The following is a 19,852-nucleotide window of genomic DNA, read 5'->3' on the forward strand; positions in this document are numbered from 1 at the left end:
CCCCATGCCCAGCTAGAGTTCCAGGGTGATTGGTGGTAGGTCCCGGTGGGGGGGCAGCGGGAGCAACCTGCATCCCCATGCCCAGCCAGAGTTCCAGGGTGATTGGTGGTAGGTCCCGGTGGGGGGGCAGCGGGAGCAACCTGCATCCCCATGCCCAGCCAGAGTTCCAGGGTGATTGGTGGTAGGTACCGGTGGGGGGGCAGCGGGAGAAACCTACATCCCCATGCCCAGCCAGAGTTCCAGGGTGATTGGTGGTAGGTCCCGGTGGGGGGGCAGCGGGAGCAACCTGCATCCCCATGCCCAGCCAGAGTTCCAGGGTGATTGGTGGTAGGTCCCGGTGGGGGGCAGCGGGAGCAACCTGCATCCTCATGCCCAGCCAGAGTTCCAGGGTGATTGGTGGTAGGTCCCGGTGGGGGGGCAGCGGGAGAAACCTACATCCCCATGCCCAGCCAGAGTTCCAGGGTGATTGCTGGAAGGACCCGGTGGGGGGGCAGCGGGAGCAACCTGCATCCCCATGCCCAGCTAGAGTTCCAGGGTGATTGGTGGTAGGTCCCGGTGGGGGGGCAGCGGGAGCAACCTGCATCCCCATGCCCAGCCAGAGTTCCAGGGTGATTGCAGGTAGGTCCCGTTGGGGGCCAGCGGGAGCAACATGCATCCTCATGCCCAGCCAGAGTTCCAGGGTGATTGGTGGTAGGTACCGGTGGGGGGGGCAGCGGGAGAAACCTACATCCCCATGCCCAGCCAGAGTTCCAGGGTGATTGGTGGTAGGTCCCGGTGGGGGGCAGCGGGAGAAACCTACATCCCCATGCCCAGCCAGAGTTCCAGGGTGATTGCTGGAAGGACCCGGTGGGGGGGCAGCGGGAGCAACCTGCATCCCCATGCCCAGCTAGAGTTCCAGGGTGATTGGTGGTAGGTCCCGGTGGGGGGGCAGCGGGAACAACCTGCATCCCCATGCCCAGCCAGAGTTCCAGGGTGATTGGTGGTAGGTCCCGGTGGGGGGGCAGCGGGAGCAACCTGCATCCTCATGCCCAGCCAGAGTTCCAGGGTGATTGCAGGTAGGTCCCGTTGGGGGCCAGCGGGAGCAACATGCATCCCCATGCCCAGCCAGAGTTCCAGGGTGATTGCTGGAAGGACCCGGTGGGGGGGCAGCGGGAGCAACCTGCATCCCCATGCCCAGCTAGAGTTCCAGGGTGATTGGTGGTAGGTCCCGGTGGGGGGGCAGCGGGAGCAACCTGCATCCTCATGCCCAGCCAGAGTTCCAGGGTGATTGCTGGAAGGACCCGGTGGGGGGGCAGCGGGAGAAACCTACATCCCCATGCCCAGCCAGAGTTCCAGGGTGATTGCTGGAAGGACCCGGTGGGGGGGCAGCGGGAGCAACCTGCATCCCCATGCCCAGCTAGAGTTCCAGGGTGATTGGTGGTAGGTCCCGGTGGGGGGGCAGCGGGAGCAACCTGCATCCCCATGCCCAGCCAGAGTTCCAGGGTGATTGGTGGTAGGTCCCGGTGGGGGGGCAGCGGGAGCAACCTGCATCCTCATGCCCAGCCAGAGTTCCAGGGTGATTGCAGGTAGGTCCCGTTGGGGGCCAGCGGGAGCAACATGCATCCCCATGCCCAGCCAGAGTTCCAGGGTGATTGCTGGAAGGACCCGGTGGGGGGGCAGCGGGAGCAACCTGCATCCCCATGCCCAGCTAGAGTTCCAGGGTGATTGGTGGTAGGTCCCGGTGGGGGGGCAGCGGGAGCAACCTGCATCCTCATGCCCAGCCAGAGTTCCAGGGTGATTGCTGGAAGGACCCGGTGGGGGGGCAGCGGGAGCAACCTGCATCCCCATGCCCAGCTAGAGTTCCAGGGTGATTGGTGGTAGGTCCCGGTGGGGGGGCAGCGGGAGCAACCTGCATCCCCATGCCCAGCTAGAGTTCCAGGGTGATTGGTGGTAGGTCCCGGTGGGGGGGCAGCGGGAGCAACCTGCATCCCCATGCCCAGCCAGAGTTCCAGGGTGATTGCAGGTAGGTCCCGTTGGGGGCCAGCGGGAGCAACATGCATCCTCATGCCCAGCCAGAGTTCCAGGGTGATTGGTGGTAGGTACCGGTGGGGGGGGCAGCGGGAGAAACCTACATCCCCATGCCCAGCCAGAGTTCCAGGGTGATTGGTGGTAGGTCCCGGTGGGGGGCAGCGGGAGAAACCTACATCCCCATGCCCAGCCAGAGTTCCAGGGTGATTGCTGGAAGGACCCGGTGGGGGGGCAGCGGGAGCAACCTGCATCCCCATGCCCAGCTAGAGTTCCAGGGTGATTGGTGGTAGGTCCCGGTGGGGGGGCAGCGGGAACAACCTGCATCCCCATGCCCAGCCAGAGTTCCAGGGTGATTGGTGGTAGGTCCCGGTGGGGGGGCAGCGGGAGCAACCTGCATCCTCATGCCCAGCCAGAGTTCCAGGGTGATTGCAGGTAGGTCCCGTTGGGGGCCAGCGGGAGCAACATGCATCCCCATGCCCAGCCAGAGTTCCAGGGTGATTGCTGGAAGGACCCGGTGGGGGGGCAGCGGGAGCAACCTGCATCCCCATGCCCAGCTAGAGTTCCAGGGTGATTGGTGGTAGGTCCCGGTGGGGGGGCAGCGGGAGCAACCTGCATCCTCATGCCCAGCCAGAGTTCCAGGGTGATTGCTGGAAGGACCCGGTGGGGGGGCAGCGGGAGAAACCTACATCCCCATGCCCAGCCAGAGTTCCAGGGTGATTGCTGGAAGGACCCGGTGGGGGGGCAGCGGGAGCAACCTGCATCCCCATGCCCAGCTAGAGTTCCAGGGTGATTGGTGGTAGGTCCCGGTGGGGGGGCAGCGGGAGCAACCTGCATCCCCATGCCCAGCCAGAGTTCCAGGGTGATTGGTGGTAGGTCCCGGTGGGGGGGCAGCGGGAGCAACCTGCATCCTCATGCCCAGCCAGAGTTCCAGGGTGATTGCAGGTAGGTCCCGTTGGGGGCCAGCGGGAGCAACATGCATCCCCATGCCCAGCCAGAGTTCCAGGGTGATTGCTGGAAGGACCCGGTGGGGGGGGCAGCGGGAGCAACCTGCATCCCCATGCCCAGCTAGAGTTCCAGGGTGATTGGTGGTAGGTCCCGGTGGGGGGGCAGCGGGAGCAACCTGCATCCTCATGCCCAGCCAGAGTTCCAGGGTGATTGCTGGAAGGACCCGGTGGGGGGGCAGCGGGAGCAACCTGCATCCTCATGCCCAGCCAGAGTTCCAGGGTGATTGCAGGTAGGTCCCGTTGGGGGCCAGCGGGAGCAACATGCATCCCCATGCCCAGCCAGAGTTCCAGGGTGATTGGTGGTAGGTCCCGGTGGGGGGGCAGCGGGAGCAACCTGCATCCCCATGCCCAGCCAGAGTTCCAGGGTGATTGGTGGTAGGTACCGGTGGGGGGGCAGCGGGAGAAACCTACATCCCCATGCCCAGCCAGAGTTCCAGGGTGATTGGTGGTAGGTCCCGGTGGGGGGGCAGCGGGAGCAACCTGCATCCCCATGCCCAGCCAGAGTTCCAGGGTGATTGGTGGTAGGTCCCGGTGGGGGGCAGCGGGAGCAACCTGCATCCTCATGCCCAGCCAGAGTTCCAGGGTGATTGCAGGTATGTCCCGGTGGGGTGGAAGGGGGGGCAGCGGGACCAACCTGTGTCCCTATGCCCAGCCAGAGTTCCAGAGTGATTGCAGGTAGGTCCCGTTGGGGGCCAGCGGGAGCAACATGCATCCCCATGCCCAGCCAGAGTTCCAGGGTGATTGCAGGAAGGACCCGGTGGGGGGGGCAGCGGGAGCAACTTGCATCCCCATGCCCAGCCAGAGTTCCAGGATGATTGCAGGTATGTCCCGGTGGGGTGGAAGGGGGGGCAGCGGGACCAACCTGTGTCCCTATGCCCAGCCAGAGTTCCAGAGTGATTGCAGGTAGGTCCCAGTGGGGGGCCAGCGGGAGCAACCTGCATCCCCATGCCCAGCCAGAGTTCCAGGGTGATTGGTGGTAGGTCCCGGTGGGGGGGCAGCGGGAGCAACCTGCATCCTCATGCCCAGCCAGAGTTCCAGGGTGATTGCAGGTAGGTCCCGTTGGGGGCCAGCGGGAGCAACATGCATCCCCATGCCCAGCCAGAGTTCCAGGGTGATTGCTGGAAGGACCCGGTGGGGGGGCAGCGGGAGCAACCTGCATCCCCATGCCCAGCTAGAGTTCCAGGGTGATTGGTGGTAGGTCCCGGTGGGGTGGAAGGGGAGCAGCGGGAGCAACCTGCATCCCCATGCCCAGCCAGAGTTCCAGGGTGATTGCAGGTAGGTCCCGGTGGGGGGGCAGCGGGAGCAACTTGCATCTCCATGCCCAGCCAGAGTTCCAGGGTGATTGGTGGTAGGTCCCGGTGGGGTGGAAGGGGAGCAGCGGGAGCAACTTGCATCCCCATGCCCAGCCAGAGTTCCAGGGTGATTGCAGGTAGGTCCCGGTGGGAGTCAGCGGGAGCAACTTGCATCCCCATGCCCAGCCAGAGTTCCAGGGCGATTGCTGGTAGGTCCCGGTGGGGTGGAAGGGGGAGCAACCCGCATCTCCATGCCCAGCCAGAGTTCCAGGGTGATTGCTGGTAGGTCCCGGTGGGGTGGAAGGGGGGCAGCGGGAGCAACCTGCATCCCCATGCCCAGCCAGAGTTCCAGGGTGATTGCAGGTAGGTCCCGGTGGGAGTCAGCGGGAGCAACTTGCATCCCCATGCCCAGCCAGAGTTCCAGGGTGATTGCTGGTAGGTAAGGAGATCCATTTGGTGACCAAACAGCAGTGAAAATAAAAAGGCCCAAATGTCAAAGAATGACACTTCTGCTACTGAAAGTGAAACATTTGAAAGTGAAACATTTAAAATCAAGTTAAAGTGGGGTATGTTCAAAAATGTCAGAGGCGGTGGTGAGCAGCAGAGGCAGGCCGGGGCAGAGTTCCAGGGCCAGGGGGTGACGGCAGGCAGCGTAGGCCGGGGCAGAGTTCCAGGGCGGTGGGGAGAGGACTGGGCCTCAATCCAAGGAGATCCATTTGGTGACTAAACAGCAGTGACAATAAAAAGGCCCAAATGCCAAAGAATGACATTTCTGCTACTGAAAGTGAAACATTTAAAATCAAGTTACAGTGGGGTATGTTCACAAATGTCAGAGGCGGTGGTGAGCAGCAGAGGCAGGCCGGGGCAGAGTTCCAGGGCCAGGGGTGTGACGGCAGGCAGCGTAGGCCGGGGCAGAGTTCCAGAGCGGTGGGGAGAGGACTAGGCCTCAATCCAAGGAGATCCATTTGGTGACCAAGCAGCAGTGAAAATAAAAAGGCCCAAATGTCAAAGAATGACATTTATGCTACTGAAAGTGAAACATTTGAAAGTGAAACATTTAAAATCAAGTTAAAGTGGGGTATGTTCAAAAATGTCAGAGGCGGTGGTGAGCAGCAGAGGCAGGACGGGGCAGAGTTCCAGGGCCAGGGGTGTGACGGCAGGCAGCGTAGGCCGGGGCAGAGTTCCATGGCGGTGGGGAGAGGACTAGGCCTCAATCCAAGGAGATCCATTTGGTGACCAAGCAGCAGTGAAAATAAAAAGGCCCAAATGTCAAAGAATGACATTTCTGCAACTGAAAGTGAAACATTTGAAAGTGAAACATTTAAAATCAAGTTAAAGTGGGGTATGTTCAAAAATGTCAGAGGCGGTAGTGAACAGCAGAGGTAGGCCGGGGCAGAGTTCCAGGGCCAGGGGTGTGACGGCAGGCAGCGTAGGCCAGGGCAGAGTTCCAGGGCGGTGGGGAGAGGACTAGGCCTCAATCCAAGGAGATCCATTTGGTGACCAAGCAGCAGTGAAAATAAAAAGGCCCAAATGTCAAAGAATGCCATTTCTGCAACTGAAAGTGAAACATTTGAAAGTGAAACATTTAAAATCAAGTTAAAGTGGGGTACGTTCAAAAATGTCAGAGGCGGTAGTGAACAGCAGAGGTAGGCCGGGGCAGAGTTCCAGGGCCAGGGGTGTGACGGCAGGCAGCGTAGGCCGGGGCAGAGTTCCAGGGCCAGGGTGTGACGGCAGGCAGCGTAGGCCGGGGCAGAGTTCCAGGGCCAGGGTGTGACGGCAGGCAGCGTAGGCCGGGGCAGAGTTCCAGGGCGGTGGGGAGAGGACTAGGCCTCAATCTAAGGAGATCCATTTGGTGACCAAGCAGCAGTGAAAATAAAAAGGCCCAAATGTCAAAGAATGACATTTCTGCTACTGAAAGTGAAACATTTGAAAGTGAACCATTTAAAATCTAGTTAAAGTGGGGTATGTTCAAAGAATGTCAGAGGCGGTAATGAGCAGCAGATGCAGGCCGGGGCAGAGTTCCAGGGCCAGAGTGTGTGACGGCAGGCAGCGTAGGCCGGGGCAGAGTTCCAGGGCGGTGGGGAGAGGACTAGGCCTCAATCCAAGGAGATCCATTTGGTGACCAAGCAGCAGTGGGAAAATAAAAAGGCCCAAATGTCAAAGAATGACATTTCTGCTACTGAAAGTGGAACATTTGAAAGTGAAACATTTAAAATCAAGTTAAAGTGGGGTATGTTCAAAAATGTCAGAGGCGGTAGTGAACAGCAGAGGTAGGCCGGGGCAGAGTTCCAGGGCCAGGGGTGTGACGGCAGGCAGCGTAGGCCGGGGCAGAGTTCCAGGGCGGTGGGGAGAGGACTAGGCCTCAATCCAAGGAGATCCATTTGGTGACCAAGCAGCAGTGACAATAAAAAGGCCCAAATGTCAAAGAATGGCATTTCTGCTACTGAAAGTGAAACATTTGAAAGTGAAACATTTAAAATCAAGTTAAAGTGGGGTATGTTCAAAAATGTCAGAGGCGGTAGTGAACAGCAGAGGCAGACCGTGGCACAGTTCCAGGGCCAGAGTGTGATACTGTCCGCCGATAGATAACCCTTTGCACATTATCGTCATCATCATTATCAGCAGCAGTTGCTGTCAGCCAGCTCCAGAGTGTATGAGCGGGGTGTGCTGCCCATTGCAGCCCGGGGTAGAGGAGCCGTATGCAAGCTGTGCATGCCCGGTGGCAACAGTGTATGAGCTCCACAGCGCCAGCGGGGGGGGGGTCCCACTATGTCCCAAGCCGCCTGACATGTACTTCCGGTCGGCTAGGAGGTGGCATGTCACCTGGGCTGTCAGCCAGCCCCAGAGTGTATGAGCGGCGTGTGCCTGCACCCGTGGGGGGGATACAGGAGCCATGGGGAAGCTGTGCAAGACCGGGGGCAGCTGTGTAGGAGCTCTGCAGCGCCCGCTGTGGACTTCCAGGGCAAGAGCGGTAGGAGCGGCCAACTCATGCCGACCTCCTGGAACTCCCCGTCGGCCTCGCTCGCGGGTCGGTCCCGCTGATTTTTCTACCTTCATAATTTTCGGAAGCCTCAAGCCCACCTGGAGTTGCACGAGCAAGGCCACGTCGGCGTCTCCTTCCGAAAGCGGCCGGGAGCCAGTTCCGAGTATGAGCGGCGTGTGCCTGCCTTTTGCACCCATGGGGGGATAGAGGGGCCCCTTGGGAGCTTGTACATGCCGGCAGCTTCCTTGTGGGAGCTCCACAGCGCCCGCGGCGAGTCCCGTTGTGTCCAGCCGGCTGACAAGCACTTCCGGTCCGCGAAGGATGCATGTCAGCGGCGGTGTGCCCGCTCCGGGTATGAGCGGCGTGTGCCTGCCTATGGCATCCTTGGGGGGATAGAGGAGCCATGGGGAAGCCGTGCCAGCCCGGTTGCAGCCGTGTACGAGCTCCTCAGCGCCAGCGTCGGAGTTTGAGGGCTTTAGCGGTATGCACGGCCAACTCATGCCGACCTCCTGGAACTCCCCGTCGGCTTCGCTCGCGGGTCGGTCCCGCTGATTTTTCTACCTTCATAATAAAAAAATCTTTTTTTTTTTATGGCATTTTCGGAAGCCTCAAGCCCACCTGGAGTTGCACGAGCAAGGCCACGTCGGCGTCTCCTTCCGAAAGCGGCCGGGAGCCAGTTCCGAGTATGAGCGGCGTGTGCCTGCCTTTTGCACCCGTGGGGGGATAGAGGGGCCCCTTGGGAGCTTGTACATGCCGGCAGCTTCCTTGTGGGAGCTCCACAGCGCCCGCGGCGAGTCCCGTTGTGTCCAGCCGGCTGACAAGCACTTCCGGTCCGCGAAGGATGCATGTCAGCGGCGGTGTGCCCGCTCCGGGTATGAGCGGCGTGTGCCTGCCTATGGCATCCTTGGGGGGATAGAGGAGCCATGGGGAAGCCGTGCCAGCCCGGTTGCAGCCGTGTACGAGCTCCTCAGCGCCAGCGTCGGAGTTTGAGGGCTTTAGCGGTATGCACGGCCAACTCATGCCGACCTCCTGGAACTCCCCGTCGGCTTCGCTCGCGGGTCGGTCCCGCTGATTTTTCTACCTTCATAATAAAAAAATCTTTTTTTTTTTATGGCATTTTCGGAAGCCTCAAGCCCACCTGGAGTTGCACGAGCAAGGCCACCTCGGCGTCTCCTTCCGAAAGCGGCCGGGAGCCAGTTCCGAGTATGAGCGGCGTGTGCCTGCCTTTTGCACCCGTGGGGGGATAGAGGGGCCCCTTGGGAGCTTGTACATGCCGGCAGCTTCCTTGTGGGAGCTCCACAGCGCCCGCGGCGAGTCCCGTTGTGTCCAGCCGGCTGACAAGCACTTCCGGTCCGCGAAGGATGCATGTCAGCGGCGGTGTGCCCGCTCCGGGTATGAGCGGCGTGTGCCTGCCTATGGCATCCTTGGGGGGATAGAGGAGCCATGGGGAAGCCGTGCCAGCCCGGTTGCAGCCGTGTACGAGCTCCTCAGCGCCAGCGTCGGAGTTTGAGGGCTTTAGCGGTATGCACGGCCAACTCATGCCGACCTCCTGGAACTCCCCGTCGGCTTCGCTCGCGGGTCGGTCCCGCTGATTTTTCTACCTTCATAATAAAAAAATCTTTTTTTTTTTATGGCATTTTCGGAAGCCTCAAGCCCACCTGGAGTTGCACGAGCAAGGCCACCTCGGCGTCTCCTTCCGAAAGCGGCCGGGAGCCAGTTCCGAGTATGAGCGGCGTGTGCCTGCCTTTTGCACCCGTGGGGGGATAGAGGGGCCCCTTGGGAGCTTGTACATGCCGGCAGCTTCCTTGTGGGAGCTCCACAGCGCCCGCGGCGAGTCCCGTTGTGTCCAGCCGGCTGACAAGCACTTCCGGTCCGCGAAGGATGCATGTCAGCGGCGGTGTGCCCGCTCCGGGTATGAGCGGCGTGTGCCTGCCTATGGCATCCTTGGGGGGATAGAGGAGCCATGGGGAAGCCGTGCCAGCCCGGTTGCAGCCGTGTACGAGCTCCTCAGCGCCAGCGTCGGAGTTTGAGGGCTTTAGCGGTATGCACGGCCAACTCATGCCGACCTCCTGGAACTCCCCGTCGGCTTCGCTCGCGGGTCGGTCCCGCTGATTTTTCTACCTTCATAATAAAAAAATCTTTTTTTTTTTATGGCATTTTCGGAAGCCTCAAGCCCACCTGGAGTTGCACGAGCAAGGCCACCTCGGCGTCTCCTTCCGAAAGCGGCCGGGAGCCAGTTCCGAGTATGAGCGGCGTGTGCCTGCCTTTTGCACCCGTGGGGGGATAGAGGGGCCCCTTGGGAGCTTGTACATGCCGGCAGCTTCCTTGTGGGAGCTCCACAGCGCCCGCGGCGAGTCCCGTTGTGTCCAGCCGGCTGACAAGCACTTCCGGTCCGCGAAGGATGCATGTCAGCGGCGGTGTGCCCGCTCCGGGTATGAGCGGCGTGTGCCTGCCTATGGCATCCTTGGGGGGATAGAGGAGCCATGGGGAAGCCGTGCCAGCCCGGTTGCAGCCGTGTACGAGCTCCTCAGCGCCAGCGTCGGAGTTTGAGGGCTTTAGCGGTATGCACGGCCAACTCATGCCGACCTCCTGGAACTCCCCGTCGGCTTCGCTCGCGGGTCGGTCCCGCTGATTTTTCTACCTTCATAATAAAAAAATCTTTTTTTTTTTATGGCATTTTCGGAAGCCTCAAGCCCACCTGGAGTTGCACGAGCAAGGCCACCTCGGCGTCTCCTTCCGAAAGCGGCCGGGAGCCAGTTCCGAGTATGAGCGGCGTGTGCCTGCCTTTTGCACCCGTGGGGGGATAGAGGGGCCCCTTGGGAGCTTGTACATGCCGGCAGCTTCCTTGTGGGAGCTCCACAGCGCCCGCGGCGAGTCCCGTTGTGTCCAGCCGGCTGACAAGCACTTCCGGTCCGCGAAGGATGCATGTCAGCGGCGGTGTGCCCGCTCCGGGTATGAGCGGCGTGTGCCTGCCTATGGCATCCTTGGGGGGATAGAGGAGCCATGGGGAAGCCGTGCCAGCCCGGTTGCAGCCGTGTACGAGCTCCTCAGCGCCAGCGTCGGAGTTTGAGGGCTTTAGCGGTATGCACGGCCAACTCATGCCGACCTCCTGGAACTCCCCGTCGGCTTCGCTCGCGGGTCGGTCCCGCTGATTTTTCTACCTTCATAATAAAAAAATCTTTTTTTTTTTATGGCATTTTCGGAAGCCTCAAGCCCACCTGGAGTTGCACGAGCAAGGCCACCTCGGCGTCTCCTTCCGAAAGCGGCCGGGAGCCAGTTCCGAGTATGAGCGGCGTGTGCCTGCCTTTTGCACCCGTGGGGGGATAGAGGGGCCCCTTGGGAGCTTGTACATGCCGGCAGCTTCCTTGTGGGAGCTCCACAGCGCCCGCGGCGAGTCCCGTTGTGTCCAGCCGGCTGACAAGCACTTCCGGTCCGCGAAGGATGCATGTCAGCGGCGGTGTGCCCGCTCCGGGTATGAGCGGCGTGTGCCTGCCTATGGCATCCTTGGGGGGATAGAGGAGCCATGGGGAAGCCGTGCCAGCCCGGTTGCAGCCGTGTACGAGCTCCTCAGCGCCAGCGTCGGAGTTTGAGGGCTTTAGCGGTATGCACGGCCAACTCATGCCGACCTCCTGGAACTCCCCGTCGGCTTCGCTCGCGGGTCGGTCCCGCTGATTTTTCTACCTTCATAATAAAAAAATCTTTTTTTTTTTATGGCATTTTCGGAAGCCTCAAGCCCACCTGGAGTTGCACGAGCAAGGCCACCTCGGCGTCTCCTTCCGAAAGCGGCCGGGAGCCAGTTCCGAGTATGAGCGGCGTGTGCCTGCCTTTTGCACCCGTGGGGGGATAGAGGGGCCCCTTGGGAGCTTGTACATGCCGGCAGCTTCCTTGTGGGAGCTCCACAGCGCCCGCGGCGAGTCCCGTTGTGTCCAGCCGGCTGACAAGCACTTCCGGTCCGCGAAGGATGCATGTCAGCGGCGGTGTGCCCGCTCCGGGTATGAGCGGCGTGTGCCTGCCTATGGCATCCTTGGGGGGATAGAGGAGCCATGGGGAAGCCGTGCCAGCCCGGTTGCAGCCGTGTACGAGCTCCTCAGCGCCAGCGTCGGAGTTTGAGGGCTTTAGCGGTATGCACGGCCAACTCATGCCGACCTCCTGGAACTCCCCGTCGGCTTCGCTCGCGGGTCGGTCCCGCTGATTTTTCTACCTTCATAATAAAAAAATCTTTTTTTTTTTATGGCATTTTCGGAAGCCTCAAGCCCACCTGGAGTTGCACGAGCAAGGCCACCTCGGCGTCTCCTTCCGAAAGCGGCCGGGAGCCAGTTCCGAGTATGAGCGGCGTGTGCCTGCCTTTTGCACCCGTGGGGGGATAGAGGGGCCCCTTGGGAGCTTGTACATGCCGGCAGCTTCCTTGTGGGAGCTCCACAGCGCCCGCGGCGAGTCCCGTTGTGTCCAGCCGGCTGACAAGCACTTCCGGTCCGCGAAGGATGCATGTCAGCGGCGGTGTGCCCGCTCCGGGTATGAGCGGCGTGTGCCTGCCTATGGCATCCTTGGGGGGATAGAGGAGCCATGGGGAAGCCGTGCCAGCCCGGTTGCAGCCGTGTACGAGCTCCTCAGCGCCAGCGTCGGAGTTTGAGGGCTTTAGCGGTATGCACGGCCAACTCATGCCGACCTCCTGGAACTCCCCGTCGGCTTCGCTCGCGGGTCGGTCCCGCTGATTTTTCTACCTTCATAATAAAAAAATCTTTTTTTTTTTATGGCATTTTCGGAAGCCTCAAGCCCACCTGGAGTTGCACGAGCAAGGCCACCTCGGCGTCTCCTTCCGAAAGCGGCCGGGAGCCAGTTCCGAGTATGAGCGGCGTGTGCCTGCCTTTTGCACCCGTGGGGGGATAGAGGGGCCCCTTGGGAGCTTGTACATGCCGGCAGCTTCCTTGTGGGAGCTCCACAGCGCCCGCGGCGAGTCCCGTTGTGTCCAGCCGGCTGACAAGCACTTCCGGTCCGCGAAGGATGCATGTCAGCGGCGGTGTGCCCGCTCCGGGTATGAGCGGCGTGTGCCTGCCTATGGCATCCTTGGGGGGATAGAGGAGCCATGGGGAAGCCGTGCCAGCCCGGTTGCAGCCGTGTACGAGCTCCTCAGCGCCAGCGTCGGAGTTTGAGGGCTTTAGCGGTATGCACGGCCAACTCATGCCGACCTCCTGGAACTCCCCGTCGGCTTCGCTCGCGGGTCGGTCCCGCTGATTTTTCTACCTTCATAATAAAAAAATATTTTTTTTTTTATGGCATTTTCGGAAGCCTCAAGCCCACCTGGAGTTGCACGAGCAAGGCCACCTCGGCGTCTCCTTCCGAAAGCGGCCGGGAGCCAGTTCCGAGTATGAGCGGCGTGTGCCTGCCTTTTGCACCCGTGGGGGGATAGAGGGGCCCCTTGGGAGCTTGTACATGCCGGCAGCTTCCTTGTGGGAGCTCCACAGCGCCCGCGGCGAGTCCCGTTGTGTCCAGCCGGCTGACAAGCACTTCCGGTCCGCGAAGGATGCATGTCAGCGGCGGTGTGCCCGCTCCGGGTATGAGCGGCGTGTGCCTGCCTATGGCATCCTTGGGGGGATAGAGGAGCCATGGGGAAGCCGTGCCAGCCCGGTTGCAGCCGTGTACGAGCTCCTCAGCGCCAGCGTCGGAGTTTGAGGGCTTTAGCGGTATGCACGGCCAACTCATGCCGACCTCCTGGAACTCCCCGTCGGCTTCGCTCGCGGGTCGGTCCCGCTGATTTTTCTACCTTCATAATAAAAAAATCTTTTTTTTTTTATGGCATTTTCGGAAGCCTCAAGCCCACCTGGAGTTGCACGAGCAAGGCCACCTCGGCGTCTCCTTCCGAAAGCGGCCGGGAGCCAGTTCCGAGTATGAGCGGCGTGTGCCTGCCTTTTGCACCCGTGGGGGAATAGAGGAGCCATGGGGAAGCTGTGCATGCCCAAGCTTCAAACTGTCACCATGTCAACAGACATGGTGACAGCGTCCCGATCGCAAAGCAGGATTCAAACAGGACCAATCAGAGTGGTCCCTGTGCCGGAAACGAGCTGTGATTGGTCAGTACTGACAGGCCAATCATAGCGCAGGAGCAGTGTTGCCTGCCTATTGCACCCGTGGGGGGAATAGAGGAGCCATGGGGAAGCTGTGCATGCCCAAGCTTCAAACTGTCACCATGTCAACAGACATGGTGACAGTGTCCCGATCGCAAAGCAGGATTCAAACAGGACCAATCAGAGTGGTCCCTGTGCCGGAAACGAGCTGTGATTGGTCAGTACTGACAGGCCAATCACAGCGCAGTAGCAGTGGTGCCTGCCTATTGCACCCGTGGGGGGGATAGAGGAGCCATGGGGAAGCTGTGCATGCCCAAGCTTCAAACTGTCACCATGTCAACAGACATGGTGACAGCGTCCCGATCACAAAGCAGGATTCAAACAGGACCAATCAGAGTGGTCCCTGTGCCGGAAACGAGCTGTGATTGGTCAGTACTGACAGGCCAATCACAGCGCAGGAGCCGTGGTTTGCCGGCATCTCCGTCTCTGACAAGCTCTTTCCTGTCAGAGAGCTTGTGAGAGACGGAGACAGGAATAAATACAGTGCGTAAGTTAAAAAAAAACAGCGATCTGCCGCTTTTCTGCCCTTTTGTGCCCACTAACCTGTTTTTAGTTAGTTAGGTAGCACAAGTTTTTCAGTATGGCCAAAAGAGTCTTTTTAGCCGAGGAAGCATCTGCAATGCTGTGTTCCGACACGGACAGCGCAAGTGAAGGTGAGGAGCAGTTCGTGCTTCCATCTTCCTCTGCATCCAGTGACTCTGAATCTGCACCCCCCAGTCGGCGTAGAAGAGCCGTAGTTCCTGATCTGCCTGAGCTGACCTGGGAAGCTGCAGAGAATTATACCCCCCAGGTGCCTGAGTTTACAGCCCGCTCAGGCATTCAAATTGAAATGACGGGTTTCAGCCCCATTGATTATTTTAACCTTTTTTTTTCAGACTCCCTTTTAGCGTTAATGGTCCAGCAGACCAACATCTATGCGGAACAATTTATCGCCCAGAACCCTGACTCTTATTATGGGAGAAGCCAAAATTGGACCCCCACAAACCTAGTGGAATTGCGGAAGTTTTGGGGCATATTTTTAAGTTTTGGCCTAATAAAAAAGCCTAGGATTAGAGACTATTGGTCCCTTGATATTTTATATAACACCCCCATTTACCGCACAGTAATGCCAAGGAAGCGCTTCGAAGCCATCCTGAAATTCCTTCATTACAATGATAATAGCCAGTGCCCACCCCCACAGGACCCAAATTTTGATAGGCTATATAAAATACGACCATTGATTGCCCACTACTCCCAAATTTTTTCCCACGTTTATACCCCCCAGCAAAATATTTCGGTAGATGAATCCCTAGTCAGCTTCAAGGGTAGACTGCACTTCAGGCAGTATCTACCCAATAAAAGAGCCCGGTACGGCATAAAGCTCTACAAGCTGTGCGAAAGTGCCACCGGTTACACCTACTCCTTTAGGGTCTATGAGGGAAAAGACTCCCATATAGATCCCCCAGAATGCCCCCCTTTCCTTGGAATTAGTGGAAAGATCGTATGGGATCTTATCCATCCTTTACTTGGGAAAGGCTATCATCTTTATCTGGACAACTTTTATAACAGTGTCCCCTTAGTAAAAGTTCTCTTGTCCAGATCCACCTTGGCATGCGGAACAATCCGCAAAAATAAGAAGGGCCTCCCCAAAACATTGCTGGGTCAGATCCTAAAATTAGGAGAGAGCAAAGCTTTCTGCTGCGACAATCTGCTCCTCCTAAAGTATAAGGATAAAAGGGACGTCCTTATACTGACCAGCATACACGACAGCAGATGCAGCCTAGTCCCTGTACGTGGATCCACTTCCCAAGTCCCAAAACCATATTGTGTACAGGAGTACAACAAGTATATGGGTGGCGTTGACCTGTCCGACCAGGTTATAAAACCATACAACGCCATGCGCAAGACCAGAGTATGGTATAAGAAGCTGTCTGTGCATCTTACACAGATGGCTTTATACAACGCCTTTGTCCTCTATAGATATGCCAGCAGTGGAGGTACGTTCCTGCAATTTCAGGAAAAGGTCATAAAGTCCCTGATGTTTGGTAACCAGGAAGGACAGGGCAGTTCATCTGGCTCTTCCGTCAGTAGGATAATTCCCGGCCAGCATTTCCCGACAGAAATCCCCCCCACTGAAAAAAAAAAGAAGCCCCAAAAAAAATGCCGTGTGTGTGCCAAGCGAGGCATTCGTAAGGACACCACATACCATTGTGAGACATGTCCCACAAATCCCGGCCTGTGCATGAACCAATGTTTCAAAATATATCATACCTCCTTGGATTTTTAATTTATTTATTCATTATTCACCTTTTCTGTCTCCCATACTGGCCATGACCAATTATTAATTTTTCTACTGACCAGCCCCATTTAAAATTTGATCATTTAAAAATTGTAAAAAAAAACCACCTAAAACAAAACTAAAAATTCTCACTATACCCCTAGATAATTTCCTCAATGGGTGTAGTTTCCGAAATGGGGTCACTTGTGGGGGGTTTCCACTGTTTAGTCCCCTCAGGGGCTTTGTAAATGTGACAAGGCCTCTCAAACCATTCCTGCTAAATGTGATCTCCCAAAGCCAAATGGCACTCCATCCCTTCTAAGCCATGCCCTGTGTTCAAATATCCGTTTATTACCACATGTGGGGTATTGTTTTACTCGGGAGACATTGCTTTACAAATTTTACGGTGCTTTTTCTCCTTCAGTCCTTGTGGAAATGAGAAAAAAAATGGCTAAACCTAAATTTTCTTTGAATAAATGTTGATTTTAATTTTCACGGCCTACTTCCAATAAATTCTGTAAAAAACCTGTGCGGTCAAAATGCTTACCATACCCCTAGATAATTTCCTTGAGGTGTCTAGTTTCCCAGATGGGGTCACTTGTGGGGGGTTTCCACTGTTTAGTCCCCTCAGGGGCTTTGTAAATGTGACAAGGCCTCTCAAACCATTCCTGCTAAATGTGATCTCCCAAAGCCAAATGGCACTCCATCCCTTCTAAGCCATGCCCTGTGTTCAAATATCCGTTTATTACCACATGTGGGGTATTGTTTTACTCGGGAGACATTGCTTTACAAATTTTACGGTGCTTTTTCTCCTTCAGTCCTTGTGGAAATGAGAAAAAAAATGGCTAAACCTAAATTTTCTTTGAATAAATGTTGATTTTAATTTTCACGGCCTACTTCCAATAAATTCTGTAAAAAACCTGTGCGGTCAAAATGCTTACCATACCCCTAGATAATTTCCTTGAGGTGTCTAGTTTCCCAGATGGGGTCACTTGTGGGGGGTTTCCACTGTTTAGTCCCCTCAGGGGCTTTGTAAATGTGACAAGGCCTCTCAAACCATTCCTGCTAAATGTGATCTCCCAAAGCCAAATGGCACTCCATCCCTTCTAAGCCATGCCCTGTGTTCAAATATCCGTTTATTACCACATGTGGGGTATTGTTTTACTCGGGAGACATTGCTTTACAAATTTTACGGTGCTTTTTCTCCTTCAGTCCTTGTGGAAATGAGAAAAAAAATGGCTAAACCTAAATTTTCTTTGAATAAATGTTGATTTTAATTTTCACGGCCTACTTCCAATAAATTCTGTAAAAAACCTGTGCGGTCAAAATGCTTACCATACCCCTAGATAATTTCCTTGAGGTGTCTAGTTTCCCAGATGGGGTCACTTGTGGGGGGTTTCCACTGTTTAGTCCCCTCAGGGGCTTTGTAAATGTGACAAGGCCTCTCAAACCATTCCTGCTAAATGTGATCTCCCAAAGCCAAATGGCACTCCATCCCTTCTAAGCCATGCCCTGTGTTCAAATATCCGTTTATTACCACATGTGGGGTATTGTTTTACTCGGGAGACATTGCTTTACAAATTTTACGGTGCTTTTTCTCCTTCAGTCCTTGTGGAAATGAGAAAAAAAATGGCTAAACCTAAATTTTCTTTGAATAAATGTTGATTTTAATTTTCACGGCCTACTTCCAATAAATTCTGTAAAAAACCTGTGCGGTCAAAATGCTTACCATACCCCTAGATAATTTCCTTGAGGTGTCTAGTTTCCCAGATGGGGTCACTTGTGGGGGGTTTCCACTGTTTAGTCCCCTCAGGGGCTTTGTAAATGTGACAAGGCCTCTCAAACCATTCCTGCTAAATGTGATCTCCCAAAGCCAAATGGCACTCCATCCCTTCTAAGCCATGCCCTGTGTTCAAATATCCGTTTATTACCACATGTGGGGTATTGTTTTACTCGGGAGACATTGCTTTACAAATTTTACGGTGCTTTTTCTCCTTCAGTCCTTGTGGAAATGAGAAAAAAAATGGCTAAACCTAAATTTTCTTTGAATAAATGTTGATTTTAATTTTCACGGCCTACTTCCAATAAATTCTGTAAAAAACCTGTGCGGTCAAAATGCTTACCATACCCCTAGATAATTTCCTTGAGGTGTCTAGTTTCCCAGATGGGGTCACTTGTGGGGGGTTTCCACTGTTTAGTCCCCTCAGGGGCTTTGTAAATGTGACAAGGCCTCTCAAACCATTCCTGCTAAATGTGATCTCCCAAAGCCAAATGGCACTCCATCCCTTCTAAGCCATGCCCTGTGTTCAAATATCCGTTTATTACCACATGTGGGGTATTGTTTTACTCGGGAGACATTGCTTTACAAATTTTACGGTGCTTTTTCTCCTTCAGTCCTTGTGGAAATGAGAAAAAAAATGGCTAAACCTAAATTTTCTTTGAATAAATGTTGATTTTAATTTTCACGGCCTACTTCCAATAAATTCTGTAAAAAACCTGTGCGGTCAAAATGCTCACCATACCCCTAGATAATTTCCTTGAGGTGTCTAGTTTCCCAGATGGGGTCACTTTTGGGGGATTTGTACTGTTTTGTCACTGCAAGAGCCCTTCTAACAAAATAAGGCCCCAAAATCCACTAGGTGTTCCTTTGCTTCTGAGGCCTGTGCTTCATTCCAGTAGCACGCTACGACCACATGTGGGATATTTCCTAAAACTGCAGAGACTGGGCAACAAATATTGAGTTGAATTTCTCTGCTAAAACCTTCTGTGTAATAAAAAAATAGTATTAAAAATTTATTTCTGCCAATAAATATGAAATTTGTAAATTCCACCTCTACTTTGCTTTAATTCCTGTGAAATGTGTAAAGGGTTAAGACATTTTCTAAATGCTGTTTTGAATACTTTGAGGGGTGAAGTTTTTAAAATGGGGTGACTTTTTGGGGGTTTCTAATATATAAGGCCCTCAAAGCCACTTCACAACTGAACTGGCCCCTGTAAAAATGGCCTTTTGACATTTTCTTGAAAATGTGAGAAATTGCTGCTAAAGTTGTAGGCCTTGTGATGTCATAGAAAAATAAAAGGATGTTCAAAAAACGATGCCAATCTAAAGTAGACATATGGGTGATGTTAATTAGCAACCATTTTGTGTGGTATAACTGCCTGTCTTACAAGCAGATACATTTAAATTGAGAAAAATGCTAATTTTTGCAATTTTTCGCTAATTTTCGGTGTTATTCACAATTAAATATAGAACATATCGAGCAAATTTTGCTAGTAACTTAAAGTGCAATGTGTCACGAGAAAACAATCTCAGAATCGCTTGGATAGGTGAAAGCATTCCAGAGTTATTACCACATAAAGTGAACATGTCAGATTTGAAAAATGAGGCTCTGTCAGGAAGGTCAAAAGTGGCTAGGGCGGGAAGGGGTTAACCTAGTTCGGTCCCCACCGTTACAGTCGGATGTCAGCTGTAAGATACAGCTGAGATCCGGTGATGATGGCACCGACTCAGCTTCTGAGCCGGTGCCAAACATTGTACGTCATTTTGCGTGAAGTCAATGCTTTCCAGGACGTACATATACGTCCAATGGCGGGAAGGGGTTAAAGATGTCGCCATGAAGTGGCAAGTGGGCTTATACAGTTTGATCAAAATGTTAACAAAACGAACCTCATGTACATGTTTATAAATTATGCCTAGCGGCTCAGATCAACGTATATATTGTGGATTGTGTGGTCCATGTTTAGTTTCTCACAATGCTGACAAGCACAAATTCAGCTCACTACAGAGATCATTTGCAAATATAAGTTTGTACGACATAAAACGACATAAAACGACAGCTCCCAGCATGGCCTGAAAATGATTATGATATGCTGGGAGTTGCTGTTTCACATAAAAGAATGCTACCATAATTCATCTCGCTGCAGAACATACAGTGACTATAGTACTGATCAGTCAGAGGGAGAATAAACATTTACACTGAGTGACTCACAGGTGACATCTTCTCGGATTCTTTTTCATTCTTTTTATCTTTTCTTCTCCATCCGTTCCAGACCTCTATGATGACTTCCCCCGGCCACGGCCCATTTCTACAGAGTTTTCCGCTCAGATGTCTTCGCCTCCTCACTTTTCAAACATTTGTTAACCTATAAACGAAGATAATATTCTCATGGTGCCACAATCAATGCCC

Source organism: Rhinoderma darwinii, chromosome 1 (assembly GCF_050947455.1).
Source record: "Rhinoderma darwinii isolate aRhiDar2 chromosome 1, aRhiDar2.hap1, whole genome shotgun sequence".
NCBI lineage: Eukaryota > Metazoa > Chordata > Amphibia > Anura > Rhinodermatidae > Rhinoderma > Rhinoderma darwinii.